This window comes from Aegilops tauschii, chromosome 2 (assembly GCF_002575655.3).
Source record: "Aegilops tauschii subsp. strangulata cultivar AL8/78 chromosome 2, Aet v6.0, whole genome shotgun sequence".
Classification (NCBI taxonomy): Eukaryota; Viridiplantae; Streptophyta; class Magnoliopsida; order Poales; family Poaceae; genus Aegilops; species Aegilops tauschii.
In genome coordinates, this window is record NC_053036.3 from 350,159,581 (window position 1) to 350,172,695 (window position 13,115).

The following is a 13,115-nucleotide window of genomic DNA, read 5'->3' on the forward strand; positions in this document are numbered from 1 at the left end:
GGGATGTCTATCTGAGTGGGAGTTCATTAATCAGATGAACTTAATTATCATGAACATAGTCAAAAGATCTTTGCAAATTATGTCATACGCTTTAGTTCTACTGGTTGAGATATGTTCCTAGAGAAAATTTACTTGAAAGTTGGTAGTAGCAATTATGCGGACTGGGTCCGTAAACTGAGGATTGTCCTCATTGCTGCACAGAAGGCTTATGTCCTTAATGCACCGCTCGGTGTGCTGAACCTCAGCATCGTCTGTAGATGTTGCGAAACATCTGACATACACGTTTTGATGACTACGTGATAGTTCAGTGAGTAATGCTAACGGTTTAGAATTGTGGCACCAAAGACGGTTTTTGAAACGTCGCAGAACATATGAGATGTTCCGAAGACTGAAATTGGGATTTCAGACTAGTGCCCACGTCAAGAGGTATGAGACCTCTGACAAGTTTCTTAAGCCTGCAAACTAAGGGAGAAAAGCTCAATCGTTGAGCATGTGCTCAGATTGTCTGAGTACCACAATCGCTTGAATCGAGTGGGAGTTGATCTTCCAGATGAGATAGTGATGGTTCTCCATAATCACTGCCACCAAGCTATTATAGCTTCGTGATGAACTATAACATATCAGGGATAGACATGATGATCCTTGAGCAACTCGCGATGTTTGACACCGTGAAAGTAGAAATCAAATAGGAGCATCAATTGTTGATGGTTGGTAAAACCACTAGTTTCTAGAAGGTCAAGGGCAAAAGGGATACTTCATGAAACAGCAAATCATTTGCTGCTCTAGTGAAGAATCCCAAGGTTGAACCCAAACCTGAGACTAAGTGCTTCTGTAATGAGAGGAACGGTCACTGAAGCAGTACTACCCTAGATATTTGGTAGATGAGAAGGCAGCCAAGGTCGACAGAAGTATATTGGATATACGTTATATGTGTATTTTACTAGTACTCCGAGCAGCACCAGGGTATTAGATACCGGTTCGGTTGCTAAGTGTTAGTAACTCGAAATAAAAGCTGCGGAATAAACGGAGACTAGCTAAAGGTGAGATGACGATATGTGTTGGAAATGTTTCCAAGGTTGATGTGATCAAGCATCGCATGCTCCCTCTACCATCGAGATTTGGTGTTTGCGTTGAGCATGATTGGATTATGTTTATCGCAATACGGTTATTCATTTAAGGAGAATAATGGTTACTCTGTTTATTTGAATAATACCTTCAATGGTCTTGCACCTAAAATGAATCTCGATCGTAGTGATACACATGTTCATGCCAAAGGTATAAGATAGTAATGATAGTACCACATACTTGTGGCACTACCACTTGAGTCATATTGGTATAAAACGCATGAAGAAGCTCCATGTAGATGGATCTTTGGACTCGCTCGTTTTTGAAAAGATTGAGACATGCGAACCATGTCTATTGGTATATATGCATGAAGAAACTCCATGCAGATGGATCGTTTGGACTCACTTGATTTTGAATCACTTGAGACATGCAAATCATACCACATGGGCAAGATGACTGAAAAGCCTCGTTTTCAGTAAGATGGAACAAGAGAGCAACTTGTTGGATGTAATACATTTTGACGTGTGCAGTCCAATGAGTGCTGAGGCATGCAGTGGATATCGTTAAGTTCTAACTTCACAGATGATTTGAGTAGATGCTGAGTGTATTTACTTGATGGAACACAAGTCTGAATTATTGAAAGGTTCAAGTAATTTCAGAGTGAAGTTGAAGATCGTCGTGACAAGAGGATAAAATGTCTGTGATATGATCATAGAGATGAGTATCTGAGTTACGAGTTTGGCACACAATTAAGACATTGTGGAAAGTGTTTCACAATTAATACCGCCTGGAACACCATAGTGTGATGGTGTGTCCGAACATCATAACTGCACCCTATTGGATCTGGTGCATACCATGATGTCTCTTATCGAATTACCACTATCGTTTATGGGTTAGGCATTAGAGACAACCGCATTCACTTTAAAAGGGCACCACGCAATTCCGTTGAGACGACACCATTTAGAGAAACCTAAGTTGTCGTTTCTTAAAAGTTTGGGGCTGCGACGCTTATGTGAAAAAGTTTCAGGCTGATAAGCTCGAACCCAAAGCGGATAAATGCATCTTCATAGAAAGCCCAAAACAGTTGGGTATACCTCCTATTTCAGATCTGGAAGCAAAAGTAATTGCTTCTAGAAACGAGTCCTTTCTCGAGGAAAAGTTTCTCTCGAAAGAATTGAGTGGGAGGATGGTGGAGACTTGATAAGGTTATTGAACCGTCACTTCAACTAGTGTGTAGCAGGGCACAGGAAGTTGTTCCTGTGGCACCTACACCAATTGAAGTGGAAGCTTATGATAGTGATCATGAAACTTCGAATCAAGTCACTACCAAACCTCGTAGGACGACGAGGATGCGTGCTACTTCAGAGTGGTACGTGATCCTGTCTGAGATATCATGTTGTTGGACAATACTGAACCTACGAGCTATGGAGAAGCGATGGTGGGCCCATATTCCGACAAATGGTTAGAAGCCATAAAATCCGAGAGGATCCATGTATGAAAACAAAGTATAGACTTTGAGAGTACTACTTGATGGTCGTAAGGCTGTTGAGGTAAATGGATCTTTAAGAAGAAGACGGACATGGACGGTAATGTTACCGTCTATGAAGCTCGACTTGTGGCAAAGAGTATTTCCACAAGTTCAAGGAGTTGACTACGATGAGATTTTCTCATCCGTAGCGGTGCTTAAGTCCGTCGGAATCATGTTAGCATTAGCTGCATTTGTGAAATCTGGCAGATGGATGTCAAAACAAGTTTCCTTACCAGTTTTCGTAAGGAAAGGTTGTATGTGATACAATCAGAAAGTTTTTGTCGATCCTAAGGATGCTAAAAGGTATGCTAGCTCCAGCGATCCTTCCATGGATTAGAGCAAGCATCTCGGAGTCAGAATATACACTTTGATGGAGTGATCAAAGTTTTTGGGTTTATACAAAGTTTGTTAGAAACTTGTATTTACAATAAAGTGAGTGGGAGCGCTACAACATTTCTGATAAGTATATGTGAATGACATATTGTTGATCCGAAATGATGTAAAATTTCTGGAAAGCATAAAGGGTTGTTTGAAAGGAGTTTTTCAAAGGAAGACCTGGATAAAAGCTACTTACATAATTGGGCATCAAGATCTATAGAGATAGATCAAGACGCCCGATGATACTTTCAAAGAACGCACACCTTGACATGATTTTGAAAGAGTTCAAAATAGATCAGCAAAGAAGGAGTTCTTGGCTGTGTTACAAGGTGTGAGTATTGAGTAAGACTCAAGACCTGACCACAACAGAAGAGAGAGAAAGGACGAAGGTCGTCCCCTATGCTTTAGACGTAGGCTCTACAGTATGCTATGCTGTGTACCGCACATGAAGTGTGCCTTGCCATGAGTTGGTCAAGGGGTACAATAGTGATCTGGGAATGGATCACATGACAGCGGTCGAACTTATCCTTAGTACCTAGTGGACTAAGGAATTTTCTCGATTATGGAGGTGAAAAGGAGTTCGTCGTAAAGGGTTACGTCGATGCGAACTTTGACACTAATCCGGATGACTCTGAGTAGTAAACCAGATTCGTATAGTAGAGCAATTACTTGAAATGGCTCCAAGTAGCGCATGGTAGCATCCACAAAGATGACATAGATATTCGCAAAGCACACACGGATCTGAAAGGTTCAGACCCGTTGACTAATAACCTCTCTCACAAGCATAACATGATCAAACCAGAACTCATTGAGTGTTAATCACATAGTGATGTGAACTAGATTGTTGACTCTAGTGAACTCTTTGGATGTTGGTCACATGGTGATGTGACCTATGACTGTTAATCACATGGTGATGTGGACTAGATTATTGACTCTAGTGCAAGTGGGAGACTGTTAGAAATATCCCCTAGAGGCAATAATAAATTGGTTATTATTATATTTCCTTGTTCATGATAATCGTTTATTATCCATGCTAGAATTGTATTGATAGGAAACTCAGATACATGTGTGGATACATAGACAACACCATGTCCCTAGTAAGCCTCTAGTTGACTAGCTCGTTGATCAATAGATGGTTACGGTTTCCTGACCATGGACATTGGATGTCGTTGATAACGGGATCACATCATTAGGAGAATGATGTGATGGACAAGACCCAATCCTAAGCCTAGCACAAGATCGTGTAGTTCGTTTGCTCAGAGCTTTTCTAATGTCAAGTATCATTTCCTTAGACCATGAGATTGTGCAACTCCCGGATACCGTAGGAATGCTTTGGGTGTACCAAACGTCACAACGTAACTGGGTGGCTATAAAGGTGCACTACGGGTATCTCCGAAAGTGTCTGTTGGGTTGGCACGAATCGAGACTGGGATTTGTCACTCCGTGTAAACGGAGAGGTATCTCTGGGCCCACTCGGTAGGACATCATCATAATGTGCACAATGTGACCAAGGAGTTGATCACGGGATGATGTGAGTTACGGAACGAGTAAAGAGACTTGCCAGTAACGAGATTGAACAAGGTATAGGGATACCGACGATCGAATCTCGGGCAAGTAACATACCGTTAGACAAAGGGAATTGCATACGGGATTGATTGAATCCCCGACATCGTGGTTCATCCGATGAGATCATCGTGGAACATGTGGGAGCCAACATGGGTATCCAGATCCCGCTGTTGGTTATTGGCCGAAGAACGTCTCGGTCATGTCTGCATTGTTCCCGAACCCGTAGGGTCTACACGCTTAAGGTTCGATGACGCTAGGGTTATAGGGAAAGTATGTACGTGGTTACCGAATGTTGTTCGGAGTCCCGGATGAGATCCCGGACGTCACGAGGAGTTCCGGAATGGTCCGGAGGTAAAGATTTATATATGGGAAGTCCTGTTTTGGTCACCGGAAAAGTTTCGGGTGAAATCAGTAATGTACCGGGACCACCGGGAGGGTCCCGGGGGTCCACCAAGTGGGGCCACCAGCCCCAGAAGGCTGCGTGGGCCAAGTGTGGGAGGGGACCAGCCCCAGGTGGGCTGGTGCGCCCCCCACCAAGGCCCAAGGCGCATGGGAGAGTGGGAGGGGGCAAACCCTAGGTCCAGATGGGCCTTAGGGCCCATCTAGTGGGGCGCCCCCCTCTCCTCCCCTTGGCCGCCCCCCTTGATGGGATCTAGGGCTGGTCGCCTCCTCTTGGGGGTGGAAACCCTAAGGGGGGCGCAGCCCCCTCCCCCCTATATATAGTTGAGGTTTGGGCTGCCCAAGACACAGGAGAACGTCTCTTTTTCGGTGCAGCCCTACCCCTCTCCCTCCTCCTCCTCTCCCGCGGTGCTTGGCAAAGCCCTGCGGGATTACCACGCTCCTCCACCACCACCACGCCGTCGTGCTGCTGCTGGATGGAGTCTTCCCCAACCTCTCCCTCTCTCCTTGCTGGATCAGGGCATGGGAGACGTCACCGGGCTGCACGTGTGTTGAACGCGGAGGCACCGTTCTTCGGTGCTTAGATCGGAATCAACTGCGATCTGAATCGCTACGAGTACGACTCCCTCATCCGCGTTCTTGCAACGCTTCCGCATCGCGATCTACAAGGGTATGTAGATTCACTCCCCTTCCCCTCGTTGCTAGATTACTCTATAGATTGATCTTGGTGATGCGTTGAAAATTTTGAATTTCTGCTACGTTCCCCTACAACTATAACATATCAGGGATAGACATGATGATCCTTGAGCAACTCGCGAGGTTTGACACCGCGAAAGTAGAAATCAAGAAGGAGCATCAATTGTTGATGGTTAGTAAAACCACTAGTTTCTAGAAGGGCAAGGGCAAGAAGGGATACTTCATGAAACGGCAAATCAGTTGCTGCTCTAGTGAAGAAACCCAAGGTTGAACCCAAACCCGAGACTAAGTGCTTCTGAAATGAGGGGAACGGTCACTGAAGCAGAACTACCCTAGATACTTCGTAGATGAGAAGGCTGGCAAGGTCGACAGAAGTGTATTGGATATACATTATATTAATGTGTACTTTACTAGTACTCCTAGTAGCACCAGGGTATTAGATACCGGTTCGGTTGCTAAGTGTTAGTAACTCGAAATAAAAGCTGCGGAATAAACGGAGACTAGCTAAAGGTGAGATGACGATATGTGTTGGAAGTGTTTCCAAGGTTGATGTGATCAAGCATCGCATGCTCCCTCTACCATCGAGATTGGGGTTAAACCTGAATAATTATTATTTGGTGTTTGCGTTGAGCATAGACATGATTGGATTATGTTTATCGCAATACGGTTATTCATTAAAGGAGAATAATGGTTACTCTGTCTATTTGAATAATACCTTCAATGGTCTTGCACCTAAAATGAATGGTTTATTGAATCTCGATCGTAGTGATACACATGTTCATGCCAAAAGATATAAGATAGTAATGATAGTACCACATACTTGTGGCACTGCCACTTGAGTCATATTGGTATAAAACGCATGAAGAAGCTCCATGTTGATGGATCTTTGGACTCACTCGTTTTTGAAAAGATTGAGACATGGGAACCATGTCTATTAGTATATATGCATGAAGAAAGTCCATACAGATGGATCATTTGGACTCACTTGATTTTGAATCACTTGAGACATGCAAATCATACCACATGGGCAAGATGACTGAAAGGCCTCGTTTTCAGTAAGATGGAACAAGAGAGCAACTTGTTGGAAGTAATACATTTGATGTGTGCAGTCCAATGAGTGCTGAGGCACGCAGTGGATATCGTTATGTTCTTACTTCACAGATGATTTGAGTAGATGCTGAGAATATTTACTTGATGAAACACAAGTCTGAATTATTGAAAGGTTCAAGTAATTTCAGAGTGAAGTTGAAGATCGTCGTGACAAGAGGATAAAATGTCTGTGATATGATCATAGAGATGAATATCTGAGTTACGAGTTTGGCACACAATTAAGAAATTGTTTCACGACTAATACCGCCTGAAACACCATATTGTGATGGTGTGTCTGAACATCATAACTGCACCCTATTGGATATGGTGCATACCATGATGTCTCTTATCGAATTACAACTATCGTTTATGGGTTAGGCATTAGAGACAACCGCATTCACTTTAAATAGGGCACCACGCAATTCCGTTGAGACGACACCGTATGAACTATGGTTTAGAGAAACCTAAGCTGCCGTTTCTTAAAAGTTTGGGGCTGCGACGCTTATGTGAAAAAGTTTCAGGCTGATAAGCTCGAACCCAAAGCGGATAAATGCATCTTCATAGAATACCCAAAACAGTTGGGTATACCTCCTATTTCAGATCCAGAAGCAAAAGTGATTGTTTCTAGAAACGGGTCCTTTCTCGAGGAAAAGTTTCTATCGAAAGAATTGAGTGGGAGGATGGTGGAGACTTGATGAGGTCATTGAACCGTCACTTCAACTAATGTGTAGCAGGGCACAGGAAGTTGTTCCTGTGGCACCTACACCAATTGAAGTGGAAGCTTATGATAGTGATCATGAAACTTCAGATCAAGTCACTACCAAACCTCATAGGACGACAAGGATGCGTACTACTTCAGAGTGGTACGTAATCCTGTCTTGGAAGTCATGTTGCTAGACAACAATGAACCTACGAGCTATGGAGAAGCGATGGTGGGCCCGGATTCCAACGAATGGCTCGAGGCCATAAAATCCGAGAGGATCCATGTATGAAAACAAAGTATAGACTTTGAAAGAACTACTTGATGGTCGTAAGGCTGTTGGGTACAGATGGATTTTAAAGGGAAGACAGACAATGATGGTAAGTGTCACCATTAAGAAAGCTCGACTTGTCGTTAAGATGTTTTCCGGCAAGTTCAAGGAGTTGACTGCGATGAGACTTTCTCACTCGTAGCGATGCTAAGAGTCTGTTAGAATTATATTAGCAGTTACTGCATTATTTATGAAATCTTGCAGATAGGATGTCAAAACATTGTTTCCTCGACGATTTTCTTGAGGAAAGGTTGTATGTGATACAACCAGAAGGTTTTGTCAATCCTGAAAGATGCTAACAAGTATGCAAAGCTCCAGCAATCCTTCTAAGGATTGGAGTAAGCATCTCGGAGTTGGAATGAACGCTTTGATGAGATGATCAAAGATTTTGGGTTTATACAAAGTTCATGAGAAACTTGTATTTCCAAAGAAGTGAGTGGGAGCACTATAGAATTTTTGTTGACTATATGTTGTTAACATATTGTTGATCAGAAATGATGTAGAATTTCTGGAAAGCATCCAGGGTTATTTGAAAAGTGTTTTTAATGGAAAACCTAGATTAAGCTACTTGAACATTGAGCATCAAGATCTATAAGGATAGATCAAAAACGCTTAATAGTACTTTCAAATGAATACATACCATGACAAGATTTTGAAGGAGTTCAAAATAGATCAGCAAAGAAGGAGTTCCTGGCTGTGTTACAAGGTGTGAGTATTGAGTAAGACTCAAGACCTGACCACGGCAGAAGAAAGAGAAAGGACGAAGGTCGTCCCCTATGCTTTAGACGTAGGCTCTACAATATGCTATGCTGTGTACCGCACCTGAAGTGTGCCTTGCCATGAGTTAGTCAAGGGGTACAATAGTGATCCAGGAAGGGATCACATGACAGCGGTCGAACTTATCCTTAGTATCTAGTGGACTAAGGAATTTTCTCGATTATGGAGGTGGAAAGGGGGTTCGTCATAAAGGGTTACGTCAATGCAAAATTTGACACTAATCCGGATGACTCTGAGTAGTGATCCGGATTCGTATAGTAGAGCAGTTATTTGGAATAGCTCCAAGTAGCGCGTGGTAGCTGCATCTACAAGATGACATAGAGATTTGTAAAGCACACACGGATCTGAATGTTGCAGACCTGTTGACTAAAACCTCTCTCGTAAGCATAACATGATCAAACCCTAGAACTCATTGAGTGTTAATCACATGGTGATGTGAACTAGATTATTGACTCTAGTAAACTCTTGGGTATTAGTCACATGGCGATGTGAACTTTGAGTGTTAATCACATGGTGATGTGAACTAGATTATTGACTCTAGTGCAAGTGGGAGACTGTTGGAAATATGCCCTAGAGGCAATAATAAAATGGTTATTATTGTATTTCCTTGTTCATGATAATTGTCTGTTGTTCATGCTATAATTGTATTAACCGGAAACCGTAATACATGTGTGAATACATAGACCACAACATGTCCCTAGTAAGCCTCTAGTTGACTAGCTCGTTGATCAATAGATGGTTATGGTTTCCTGACCATGGACATTGGATGTCATTGATAACGGGATCACATCATTAGGAGAATTATGTGATGGACAAGACCCAATCCTAAGCATAGCACAAGATCGTGTAGTTCGTTTGCTAGAGCTTTTCTAATGTCAAGTATCATTTCCTTAGACCATGAGATTGTGCAACTCCCGGATACCGTAGGAATGCTTTGGGTGTACCAAACGTCACAACGTAACTGGGTGGCTATAAAGGCGCACTACAGGTATCTCCGAAAGTGTCTGTTGGGTTGGCACGAATCAAGACTGGGATTTGTCACTCCGTATGACGGAGAGGTATCTCTGGGCCCACTCGGTAATGCAGCATCATAATGAGCTCAATGTGACCAAGTGTTTGGTCACGGGATCATGCATTACGGTACGAGTAAAGTGACTTGCCGGTAACGAGATTGAACAAGGTATTGGGATACCGACGATCGAATCTCGGGCAAGTAACGTACCGGTTGACAAAGGGAATTGTATACGGGATTGATTGAATCCTCGACATCGTGGTTCATCTGATGAGATCATCGTGGAACATGTGGGAGCCAACATGGGTATCCAGATCCCGCTGTTGGTTATTGACCGGAGAGTCGTGTCGGTCATGTCTGCATGTCTCCCGAACCCGTAGGGTCTACACACTTAAGGTTCGGTGACGCTAGAGTTGTAGAGATATTAGTATGCGGTTAACCGAAAGTTGTTCGGAGTCCCGGATGAGATCCCGTACGTCGCGAGGAGTTCCGGAATGGTCCGGAGGTAAAGATTTATATATGGGAAGTCCTATTTTGGCCACCGGAAAATGTTCGGGATTTTTCGGTATTGTATCGGGAAGGTTCTAGAAGGTTCCGAAGTGGGGTCCACCTGCATGGGGGGACCCACATGAACGTGGGTAGTGGGGGCAAGGCCCCACACCCCTGGTCAAGGCGCACCAAGATCCCACCTTAGAAGGAATAAGATCATATCCCGAAGGGATAAGATCAAAATCCCTAAAAAAGGGGGATAACAATCTGTGGGGAAGGGAAATGATGGGATTTCTTTCCCCCACCTTTGCCAACGCCCCAATGGACTTGGAGGGCAAGAAACCAGCCCTCTCCACCCCTATATATAGTGGGGAGGCGCATGGGAGCAGCACCCCAAGCCCTGGCACCTCCCTCCCTCCCGTGACACCTCTTCCTCCCCGCTTGCGCTTGGCGAAGCCCTGCCGGGATCCCGCTGCTTCCACCACCACGCCGTTGTGCTGCTGGATCTCCATCAACTTCTCCTCTCCCCTTGCTAGATCAAGAAGGAGGAGACGTCCCCGCTCCGTACGTGTGTTGAACGCGGAGGTGCCGTCCGTTCGGCGCTAGGATCATAGGTGATTTGGATCACGACGAGTACGACTCCATCAACCCCGTTCTCTTGAACGCTTCCGCGCGCGATCTACAAGGGTATGTAGATGCACTCCCCTCTCTCTCGTTGCTAGATGACTCCATAGATTGATCTTGGTGATACGTAGAAAATATTAAATTTCTGCTACGTTCTCCAACAGATCAGTCACAAGGTAATTGCCACCGTTTGCTGCAAACTAAAAATCTTTCTGCTCATGTCTTTGTCTGATCGATGTTTTTATTTGAAACATATAGAAAGTGAAGGTAATAAAAATATGGTGACGAATTTGGGACCTGAAATTTTCCATCAGGCATGTGACGTCCAGGTCGTGTAGAAGGAGGCGAGGAAGATGCTCATAAGGGGTGCTTTCTCTCCCTCCCTCCTACATATCTCTTCCACGGCAGGCACCAGCTACGCGCTCCTCTCTAATTGAGATCGAGTGGAATTTCCATCGTTTGCCGCAAACTAAAAATCTTTCTGATCAGTCACAAGGGATTTTGGACACGGAAAAAAGTGCATGGCTTAAACCATGTTTATCTTGATTGCAGGTGATCCAAAGAATTGCAGGTTTAAACCATGTTGAGATATTGCATGTTATCCAAAGGACATGGGAGTACAGTAGGGATCTGACAAATGGCTTAGATTGGTATCATACTTTGCATTTGTTTGATGGCATGTCCATCTTGATATCTTTTGGATTCAACAAAAAAAGAAAAAAAATACATTGGCATTCAACACTCCAGGGTCGTCAAATTATCTGATGTAAGATTGTTTATTCTAAGATTTTTACATTATTGATTCTCAAGTAATCAGGCCAGTTAATCCCAGGTTATCATGATATTTTTCATTAACATTAATGTTTCATTTGATGTGAATAAAATTATTCACTTTGGAGTTATTTGGGACAAGTATGCAAAAACATGTTCTTTTATCATGATTGCACAATCTGCATCCAAAAACCTATTGCATCAAGTTTGATTTCTATATCTGACAAAAAAGTAGTATAGTGCTAGCATATACATTTAATAAAAATTACACTAAAGCAACTTATAACTTCTGACTGACCTGTTGCCATCTTCTCATATGTAAAAGTAGACATATTTCTCTCATCGGAATTTATGCAATTAAATAACAAAGAATTTATGCAATTGAATAACAATGTGTTAACTACTTTTTTAGAGATTGTCATCGAAACATGCTATTTTTGGGTTTTCTCGAGATGGCATATTTATGGTTTCCTCATGGTGTTTGAGTGTGACGTTGCTCCATAAGTAAGTTCTTATTTATGGTTTCCTCATGGTGTCTGAGCATGACTTTGCTCCAGAACTAAGTTGCCTACTCGGCGGTGGGCATAGTTATGGTTTCCTCATGGGAATTTTTAGTCATTTCACATTTGTTGTTGTCCCGGGGAGTTGACAAGTGGAAGACATTCTCGACTGTATCACCATTCGCAGTAAATAGAACGGACCCTAAATTGTGATGAATTTGAAATAGAATGATGAATTTTTTGTACGCTGAACAGAAAAGTTAATTGTATGGACAAGTTCAAAAGTTTTCGCAATGCACCCACCGTTTTATGCTTTCTTCTCCTTTCCTCCCCTCAAATTTAATACATTGTCTCTTAAGTAGTTTCGCATGCTAATGTACCAAAACATTGTTCATATTTTTTTGCTATGTATCGGTAAGAAAAATCACAACAAATTCCCACTGCAACGCACAGGGTATCATTCTAGTAAAAATAAAACACGATCCATCATCCCTCTCCACCCTCACTCTCCAAACCAAATATTCCCTCGGTTCCACAATATAAGGTGTATTATTTTTTAATAAGTCAAATCTCTTTTACTTTGACAAAGTTCAGAGCCAAAAATACCAGTATCCACCATAGTAAATAAATAAAATATGAAAATTCATTTCATGATGAATCTAATGATACCGATTTGATATTACAGATATTGATATATTTCTCTATAATTTTTGTCAAACTTAAAGAGGTTTGACTTAAAAAAAACTAACGCACCTTATATTTTGAAACAGAGAGAATAAAATAATTACGAAAACCCAACAACACCAACGGCGTAGCAAAGCGCGCCCAACCCTTCTAGTAAAATATTATGGCTCAAAATCTTCGAGACTTCGCTTCGCTGCTCCAAATGAGAACTTTATGTGTGCACCAATTGCACAACCTGATGTTGCTACCGAGCAATATGAAATTAAGCCCCAGTTAGTCTTGTTGCCTAGCAATATGAAATGAAGCCCTACTTAGTCATAACGGTTCAACAAGGCCAATTTAGAAGCACTGCATGAGAGGATGCCGACATGCACTTACACAATTTTACCGAGCTGTTTGATATGACACATATTAAGGACCATGAACCGAACTCTCTAAAATTGCATCTATTTTGTTTTTCCTTGAGAGGAAAAGCAAAAGAATGGCTTTTACCTTTACATAGGGGA